The sequence below is a fragment of the Strix uralensis genome, chromosome 20 (genome assembly GCF_047716275.1).
Source record: "Strix uralensis isolate ZFMK-TIS-50842 chromosome 20, bStrUra1, whole genome shotgun sequence".
NCBI classification, from domain to species: domain Eukaryota; kingdom Metazoa; phylum Chordata; class Aves; order Strigiformes; family Strigidae; genus Strix; species Strix uralensis.
This window is the reverse complement of record NC_133991.1, coordinates 11,598,697-11,608,754: the sequence shown is the minus strand read 5'-3', so window position 1 is coordinate 11,608,754 and position 10,058 is coordinate 11,598,697.

Sequence of the window (10,058 nt, the reverse complement as noted above, 5' to 3'; positions counted from 1 at the left end):
TGTTTTGCCAGATCAGTTCATCACACTGCATGTCTGCACTATGCCAATAAAAACTGATGACCTGCAGTTAGTTTCTACCAGGTGCATTAAATTCCCATAACACGAACAGATCTTGCTAAGTCTACCATAGCCTCTTCTTTTGCAGAGATTACATTTCCAACCTAATGACAAGAGCGGTTTGTTCAGACGCTGCAGTCACTGAACTCTTCCTCCGATCCGTCATGGTGACCCGGCACACGGCGCTCGCTGCGCTCTCAAAAACCAGCTCAAGACGGACAATACTTTGTCAGTTATATTGCACAAATCTCTTCCCATCCCATGCTTTTTCCCCCCCATTGCTGGGTTCCCAGAAGTCAAGGGTGAGCCTGCTCACGGTTCACTGGGACACAGCGTTTAAAAGTGGCCAAAGAAAATACCTCCAGACCCAGCAGCTACACATGCAAACCTGCCTTGGCACAAGCAGCCGTGCACTCACAGATCCCAGAGCTTAAAATCTGTGGTTTACTGCTGCTCGCTGTGGTTTGGGATAATCACTCGCAAAGACAAGAGAGGAAATTCCTCAGCAAAGGGAAAATACTGCAGTGCAGTCAAGGCTGACTCGGCGAGAACACTACGGTAATAATAATACGTGGGACTTGGAAGGTGTTTTTCAACCCAGGTATCAAGATGCTCTCCACAAGTGCTGACTGGGGGAGGATGAGCCGCCCACGCTGCCACCACCGCTCCCCGGCACTGCCACATGCCAGCCCAGCCCGAGCCCCCAAACCAGCCTCACCCCGAGCGTCCCTCTGCCTGAGGGGGCTCCCACAGGTGGGTCATGTTTTGGAAACCCCCCTTCTCCAGCAATGGTTCTTGAGACCCACCTGAGTGCCCAGGCGGGTTCACCCCCCATCAACCCTCCTGTATTTCTGCTCACCTCAGCAAACATATCTAGTTTTGTACCCTCCAGAAAAACTATCTAGGTGATGGCACCAGCAACAGGCACAACAACCCTCGTGTTAAATAAACCACAAAAAGCAGGTTTCTGCCCTTGCCTGGTGACACTGGGGCCAGAAACGCAGCCAGCATTAGAGGACAGAAAACAAAAGCAATACCAAAACACAGTTTGATTATTACAATTCTTGCAAAGCTGTTTTGTTTTTAACAAATGACAAAACACATATCCCAATTCTCATGCCGGGCAGCAAGCACAGGTCTCTGTAAGAGCCGAAGCCTGTGAAGGCTCCCACTGCCGTGGCACCAGCAGCATCTGTATATATATATATGTAAATATAAATATATACATGCATCAGTGTAGGGGAATTCTGAAAAGGTGATTTGAATGAACTAAAAGCATTGCTTCAAAGACAAATAATTGCTAAACTCCATCCAAACCTTATTGGCAAAAATAGCTTATTTTAGAATACAGATCACAGATGCAGAATTCCCACAGCCAAGGTCTAAACCCCTCACTCCAGGTTAGACAAAACTCTGGTGTCTTCAGCAAGGGGCCATCAGCACACCCCTCACCGGCACCCCATGGCACGGTGTTTGCCTGTCGGGGAAGCTTGTGGGTGCCGGTGCTGCACCCATGGGTGGCCCTGGCATTGCCCAGTGGCTCTTCCTCAGGGACATGCTGCATCCCATGGGTAGGGAAGGTCGCAGCTCTGGGGAACATTGAACTTCACACAGTTTTGCCACTGTTTGTGAAATGTTGATGGGAGGATGTGGTTGCCCAACACGCGTAGGTGTACATGGATGTGTGTGCAATCATACTGATATATCTAGGTAAGCCATGAATAAATATATATGATTATTTCAACAGGTGTTGGACATACCCCTACTTCTGGGTCTTTGATGCTCTCCCCCTTGGCTACCCAGTTTGGAGAGGTACCGGGTCCATCCCACAAGACCAAACCCTGAGCGGACCAACGCTGCCAGCTGCTGAAATGCAGATGTACTCCAAGTGTTATGAAAACATATGATCTCAACCATGTCTGGCAAATAAACATTACAAGGGGCTGTTTCAAATCTTTGTAGTAGCAAATCTCAGCACTTAACTAGTAATGCAATAAGTCCTATCAAGAGCATGCTGAAAGGTGGAATAAATTTCCCGGAGAACAATGCGGGTGATGTATGCATATGACCAACACACAATAAAACTGTAGAATGGGAGGAAAAAAATGCATACAGTCAATACAATAAAATCAGCACAAATATAGGCTGTGTAAGCAAATAAATCTAACAATCCAAATATTTTACAACACACTCACATGCAGAACATTTTTCCCCCCAGAAATCTTAGGGTAAAAAAAAAAATTAGACTGTTTTGCATCTTAGTGTATTGTAAAGGCATCAGCGGCTGTCTGCACAAATTACCATTCATCTAGGCGTTGTTGTGGAAATTTTCAAGGGATTTGCAGTAATTATATGACAAAATGCTTGCAAATCTCACTCATTGCTGAATAGAAACACACGGGTCAAAGATTGAACACTCTCAGCTTGGTAATTTGTAAATGTCAATCAGACGGGGGCCACGGGAGGCACACAGGCGTAAGCAGTGAAAGGCAGAGCGATTCCGTAGCAACCAGAAAAAGCCTTTTCAATACAGATTATAAAAGGCATGGGATAGTTTTACTTTCCACCTTTTTTTTTTTTTTTTTTTAAACAAACTGATCACCTTGCACCAAGAGGAGGTGGAAAAGGGGGGAGATAGGAGGAGGGAAGTAAAGAAAGGAAGGAAAAACAGTTTAAATAAAACTGGTGAGATTAAATTAACTGATACATACATTCGCAGAGGTAGATCGTTTGCTCTGTAATAAATATGGACTCCTATCTTCCCTTCTCCGAGACAGCAAGGAAAGCAAAATAAAATTAAAAGATATAACAATAAAAATTATAAATGCATTGCGGTCCTGCAGACCAACAGCTTGTAATGAAGGCTGCTGCGGAGTTGGGTGGCATGTTATCTCTTGGGATCATAAATAGGTAAGAGGGAGGCAAGGTGAGGGGGTCCCATGTCCCCCTCCCAAACTGCCGCTGGCCTCCTGCAGGGACACCGACCTGCTTTGAGAAGTCAACTCCATCTTTTACCATTTTCCAGAAAGTGGGATTCAGAATTAGACTGTTTTAAACTATACAAAAGAAATAATCCCAGCATCTCCCACTCCACAGGGAATACATTAAAGCAACCTGATTTGCCTCTAAAGAGAAGCATCTCTTCTCCACAAGGGCTATTTGAGACACAATTACAGCCCAGGCTCACGGGCACTGGGAATTTGTGGCACTTGCCCTTGGGGGCCTGCAGCTTTTCTGCAGCTTGCCCTCTATTTCAGTACTAGCAAAAATAACATTTTTGTTTAAAAATGGTGATGTTTGGGAGCTCCTGAGGTTGGTTGCCTTTGTTTTTTAAAAAAGAAAAGAGAAAAAAAAACCAACAGGATGACAAGATGCTGCTATTTTTGTCCTGGAGACTACAATTTTAGAACTGAAACCTCATTGCAGGAGAGCTGCAAACATCCCGAGAAGCCGTTGAGCCGGTACTGTGGGTCCCCCATGCCCCAGGGTCTGGCTGGTGATTGGTGCCTCAAGCTTTCACCTTCTTGCCACACCGGTGTGAAACCACGGCCAGCCCAGGCTATGCCAACAGGGCTCCTTGTGCCACTTCACCTGCTCTGAGTCACACACAAGTTTTCTTAAATTTTACATCATTTTGAGTGAGTTTCAAGTCCAGAAGGAAATGCCAAAGCCAACAAGCTGCAGAGATATTTTTTCCATACAAACGGTCCCCATGACCACAGTGAGATGCCATCACGCACCGGGAAGGGCTGGCATCAGCCAAACTGCACGGTAAGGATTTAACACCAAAACCATTTAATGCCCTCAAAACATAGAAATGTCACCTTTGGTCTGAGGCATCTACCTATCCAGAAAGGTTACAATAAACAGAACATGGCAGAGCTGAAGGTTAATGCAGAAATCAGTGAAATTCTACAAAATTTTGTCAATACTAAAGCCCAAGTTGCCAAAATACCCCTTTGATTTAAATGCAAAATTTCCCTCCCCCTGCCCCATGGTTATGGAAAGGAATAAGTGGTTTAACTAGTTCAGAAGAGAAAAATTGCCCGAACCCCGCCACAACAGGGGCCACCTGTGAAATGAAGACGCCAAGGAGCACGAGGAACATCATCGGAGCATCCCTTGCCCGCCCGGCGCATCCGTCCTCTCCCGGCCCTCCTGGGAGACCCCGCAGGGTGGCTGCAATAGGCCAGGGTCCCTCCCGTGCCTCATCCTGGGCATATTGGGGAACTGGGCCCTGACCAGCTGTTTTGGTAGGATGTAAAGCCTAAATGATGCCATTTCTTTGCTGCTGTCACAGAATGAGCTCCCAGCCCAGCCCAAGCCTGGGTGCAAACGCACCGCCCTGCATTAGCGAAGGGAACGGTGTCTAAATGCAGCTGTAAGCAAATATTTAAGCATCGCCATGCAGGGCAGTGACTGCTTCTGCCAAGACTGGGTCATCTTCACCAGCACAAGCAGGCAGCAGCTCCCAGGCTGGCCTCAAGCTGCCTCCAAGCAGTTGGGTGTCAGCCATCGCCACCCGCTCCATCCTTCCCCTCTTCCACCCGCAGCCCCAGGTCATCTCACATGGTGTGAGCTCATCCCAGATACAGCTCCGGCACTTTGCAGGGGGATTACGGACTGCTCCATGGCCCTGGGAATGCACTACCTGCTCTGCCATTAGCTCCACCCTCAACTGGATTTAATGAATCTGAGAAAAATTATGAAGTACCATAAAGCCACAAGTATCATAAAAAGTATAATAAAATTGAGAAAAGCTATTAAGTTATAAATACAACCAATACATGCAACATCACTCAGATGGCAGAAACTAGCTATAAAATAAAGTCATTTAAAACCATCATTCTACAAGTTACCAAGTCTCTTAATTCACAAGTCACACGTCCCTTTATGGCATCCAATCCTATTGTCTGTATTGAGAGCTTTATAACATATATCTTCCTGTACTGGTTCAACATACACATGCCCTTATATATAACATAGGACAAAGGACTTCAGCCAGTGCTGTGGTACCTCTTGCAGCCTCCCAGAAAGTAGTTGTGCAGATCCCCATGTCGTGCCTATGCGATGTCTTATTTAACCAGCTCCCTAAAAACACCTTTGGAGTTATTACCCCAAGTGAGGATGCTGCAAAGAGAGGGTTTGGGGAACAGGGAAAAAAAGAGGGGCTCCAGGCTTCAGCCAAAACCCCCAAACCGGGTGGTTTTACAGAAATCAGTGACCCTGTCTGTGTTATGAGTTGCTGTGGCACAGCATCAGGCTCCCAGTGCTTCTCCTGTTTAAGGCCAAAATTATTGCAAATGTACCTAGTGTCCACTGAAAACAAACGACTCTCTTAATAAGTTGCTTAGTAAGAGGTGTATTTATTCCTTAAATATATGTATATATATATAGCACCTGAAAAAACGAGGGTTTACAGTGCAGGCATATTTTATTTTGCTCACTCTAAAGTAAAGACAAGACTTTGCTTATCAACCCCCCCAATCGCTGTGGAACAATTTCTTCTCTTTATTTACTCTAAAGGTCCTGTATGTTATGAATATTCATTGAAATAATTAAACACCCTGTTCACAGCTTGTTGTGTTTACTGTTAGCCCAATAAAAACCAAACAGGTTAATGATGATCTTTAATACGGGAATTTAGTATTATTTCACCTATATATCAGCTAAAAGTTTAGCTTCCCCTTTAAGCCTCATCAATTTACTGAAAATAAGTAACCACCATAAAAACATGCTGCGGACTGTAAGTCAGAGGTACATGCCACTATATATTTGTCTTCTGTGCTTTCTTTGCTGAATTTCTCATTTAGGTTTTGGCTACAGTATTACTGAAAATAAAAACAAGGTGCAATTTTTCCCCCCTCTAGGAATTATTTACACGATGGGGAGTTTAGTGCAGTTGGTCAGTCACAGGAGAGGTGGGGGAACAGCGTGGCCTGACAGTGGAAAAAGCAGTGATCCTGCAGTCATTAGAAAAATATATTTACCAAAGATTGTATCCTAGTGAGAAACCTCTTAAACAAAAATGTAATTTGTGGCTCTGCTTTGCTGTGGGATGAAGAGGCCGTGGGCGCATCGTGGGCTTCCTTGGAAGGTGCCACCCAAACCAGGGCTGGGATCTGCTAATTAAGCTACTCCACCAAGACCTAACAGCTCCCTATTAGCTATTTAGAACAGGCTGTCAGAGACACGCAGCGAGAATAGAAAGGCCCAGCACAAATCAGGAGAGTTTATGAGGATAACTTACATTAATTTTATCCTTTATAGGCAATAAACCTTTGCTGGTTCATTACTGGCCACTGTTAAGTTTTAAAGGAGGTTTTTTAACACACAGGGGAGGTGCTGCCCATCCCCACAGGCACTGAGTGCCGTCCCCACTGAGGAGGGGGGGTGGGTTTTGGGGCCGGGGGAGCGGTTACCGAGGTGCAGGGGAGGGGACACACGCTGGTGTCTCACCTGTGGGCACCAAAGGGCCCTCCCTGACCCCAGATGGGGACTTTCTCCCCCAAACTGAGGTCCCTGACGGTGTTGGCCCCTCTGGTGGCAGCACAGGATGGGGTCCCCTGTCAGAGCTTCGTTTGCTCAGTTTCCTGCAAGCCCCAGCTCAGCACCCCTGAAGTTTGTTCTCTTCTTTTGGAAAGAGGACACTGGCATGATTAACCCTTCCCTTTCAGCTTGCAACAAGACTTCAACCAGCACCAGCAACCCAGGAATGCCACTGCAGTGCCCCAACCCATGACCAGGGATGGTCCTGTAACAAAAATACAAACACCAGGGCTTCCCATTCCTTTCCCCTGTCCTGTGCTGAATGTCTCTGTCAGGAGGCAGGCAACACCTGGTGTGATCAGAAAAGCACCCCTGCAAGGCTGGGGGCAATAACTGGCTGTTACAGCCCATCTCCTCCTTGGCACTGGGCACCGGCTTCACACAGCAGACAAACCTCGCTTTCTTTGCTGCTTACCTTGTTCAGCTTAAACACCCGGTAAAAGCAAGTGCCATTAGGTCGGAAAGAAATTACGGAGCAAAATATCCAGCTGCAAGCAAAAATGATACTAAAGGTGCAAAGCTGGAAAATAAAAAAGAGGGACAGGGAGAAACCTGCACACACCACCACTGCCTTATCTGTAGTTTCATGATGATTAAACAGCATCAGCTTGGCTGGAGACTTTCCCTGGGTCTTGAACATTAGAGAAATATTATTCTCAGAATTACCTGAAGTTTTATTTAACGCAATAAAAGCTCATTTTCGATGGGAATTAGTCCTGAAATAGATGACTATTAAGAAATGCTGGATGATGTATAGCTCAGCCCTCTGAACTAATGAACTCCCAAATACCCAGCAGTGAAGCGCAGGGGAAGGGGCTGCGGGGGTGTTTGATGCCTTTTGGTCGGAGAGGTGGCTAACAGGATAAACAGTTAGGAAAATATTTAATTTAGCACACAAAATTAACACAGGTCTCACAATTTATACCAGCTAAGAAGCTATTCCCCTAACAGAGCTTTAGTATTTTCACAGATTGAGCCTAAGCAAGCTTCCTCCCTTTTTGCAAACTACTCAAAGGAGACAAGAAACTAAAACCAAACCAGCAAACAACCCCCACCCCAGAAAAAACACAAAACAAGGGAAAACCAGAGGTATTACCTCTCTTATGGGGTTTTACGAGGCATTTTCTATTAATAGAATTGTTAGCATCATTTAATGAGAGATTATTCCCAGGGTCCCCTCCAGCCTTAGCCAAAGGGGGCTACTGGTAATTTTAAGAAATGACATCAACTGACTTTCAGTTTATTTCCTCCCCATTCTTGGCACTTATTTAATAAAGTGAAGGAATTCAGGGCAAACAAAGGAGAGCAGCTGGAGTTGGGGTCTCAGAGGTGCCTCTCATGTCCCCAGTAAAACACCTCTTTGCAAGAAAAAAAGAAAAAGAAAAGGAGAAATCAGTAAAACAAAATCAGTATCAAGGAGACCAGACCCCACCCCTGCAAAGACAACAACAAACCTCTAATTCCCTTTGGAAAGCTCCAAGCTGAGGGTAGAAAATAGAATGACTTAAACAGATGAGCTGCATTTCAGGTATTTATAATCTTCAGTGATCCTTACCTGAAACCTGGTTGGGGGAACTGAGGTTCCTGAGGAAAAGCTCCACCAGATTGATAACTGGGAGCACCTGAGCGCTTCCTCCAAAGTTCTCGCTAATTAAGGGACAATTTCATTTAGAAATCATTTGTCTCTCTGCAATTTTATTTAACTTTGCAGTGGTTCTCAGTATACCCCCCCCCCCGCCCCCCCCTGCCAGCAGCAGCCAGGGCAGCTCTTTAACAAGTTCCCTTGAATATTTCTCCATATAAGAGGAATAATCAATCCTGTTTCCAGCAGAAAGCAAGTAAAAGTTGGGGAGAGAGGAAGTCAGAGCTGCACTTTTGGGCAGTTTGACCCTGAATTGGCACGTTTGACACTAGGGCTGCCTGAATCATCCCTTTCTGCCCCAGCTTTGAACTGAGGGGCCAAGCAGAAATTCGGAGATCCAAACTAGGTGACATAAAGCAGAAAGAACCCAACCTAGGAAGGCAGCTCCTGTCCCCCGGGTAAATGCCGTATCCTGTGAGGTTGTCTTTTTTAGCTGTCTATATAAATAAAAAGGCTCCCCCTTGTCTCCATTTTTTTTCCGCCGAGCAGCCTGTGTTCATTGTAGCAGTAAATGGAGTTCTTTAAAAAGGTGTACGGGAGCTCTCAGTATTATGGCTGTGATGCTGATGGACACCATAGATCACGCGGTAACACAACGCAGGGTGAATGTGGGGCCTGATCCTGCTCCCGTGCCCGTGGGGATGCGGAAAACTCTGGGAACCTGCGACCCAAATGTGGGGGGTGAAGCCACCCCGAGAGCCTCAGGGAGCCAGAGGAGGACTCAGCTCCTGCCTTGGCAGCATCCCTGACCTCCTTTACAATTAGGCACGAGCTTTTCCGAACAACCAACCCGGTCCCCAGTTCCCAACATGCGGCAGCATCCTCCAGCTGCGGGTACCGGCCTGAGGTGCCAGCCTGCTGTCCGCTTTTTTGGGGTTTTAACGAGGGTTTTTTCCTGTTGTGGGTTTTCATAGCCATTTACAGGAAACCTGGTGATTCTGCATACGACAGTGGTGGGGTGGATGGGTTGGCATGAGCTGTTTGCTGGTGGAGTGGGCACTGTGCCCCCCTTAGCCCCACAGGGAAGGCGGCCATGGGCTGGATCAGGCCCCCAGCCCGGGAGAAACAACACCTGCTCAGACACAATGAACATCCCCGCCAGGCACACGGCTCCCTGGGGCAGCCCGCAGCCTTAACCACTGCTGATAGACAACAAATAGCTCTGGGATAATATACTAATATACGGCAGTGTACAGCTGTGAGATACACTGCAAGTGCTGGGAAAAAAAAATATATTTTACCAAGAGACTGTCATGGCGATTTAGGGACATGGGGGACTGCGGAAGGGTGGGGGATGCTGCAACCAACCGGCCGAACACCAGCCCATGGGACACACGTTCCCCACAGCAACAGGGAGGGCATTTCCCCCAGCAAAACGGTCTGCAGGTTTTTTATTTGGTGTTCTGCTGGGCAGGTGGAGCCCAGTGGCTGCCCTGGAGGAGATGGGGATACAGGGCCTGAACTCAAACATGGATAATCCAGGATGCATTTTCTTCCTTGGTCCCTTGGCTGTGCAAAGATGAGCTGTGCAACGTCCCAGCAGCAGAGCTGGCTGTGGTGGAGATGCCAGGGCTTTCCTCCATCCCACCACATTAACTTGCCTCTGCTTGACATGCTCCTCCTTGGATTTGCATCTTCTCCCCAGAAAACCCCCCTGACCACCCATCACTGCTCTCCATCATCCTTTTGCTGCTCTTCTATCATTGCTGCTGTTGGCTCATCCCTGGGTTCACCCAGAAGTTGAAGGCAAGACCTTGGTCTTCTGGCACGTCCTGAGAGCAAATGCAGCTGCACGGGTTCCGTTGGCACC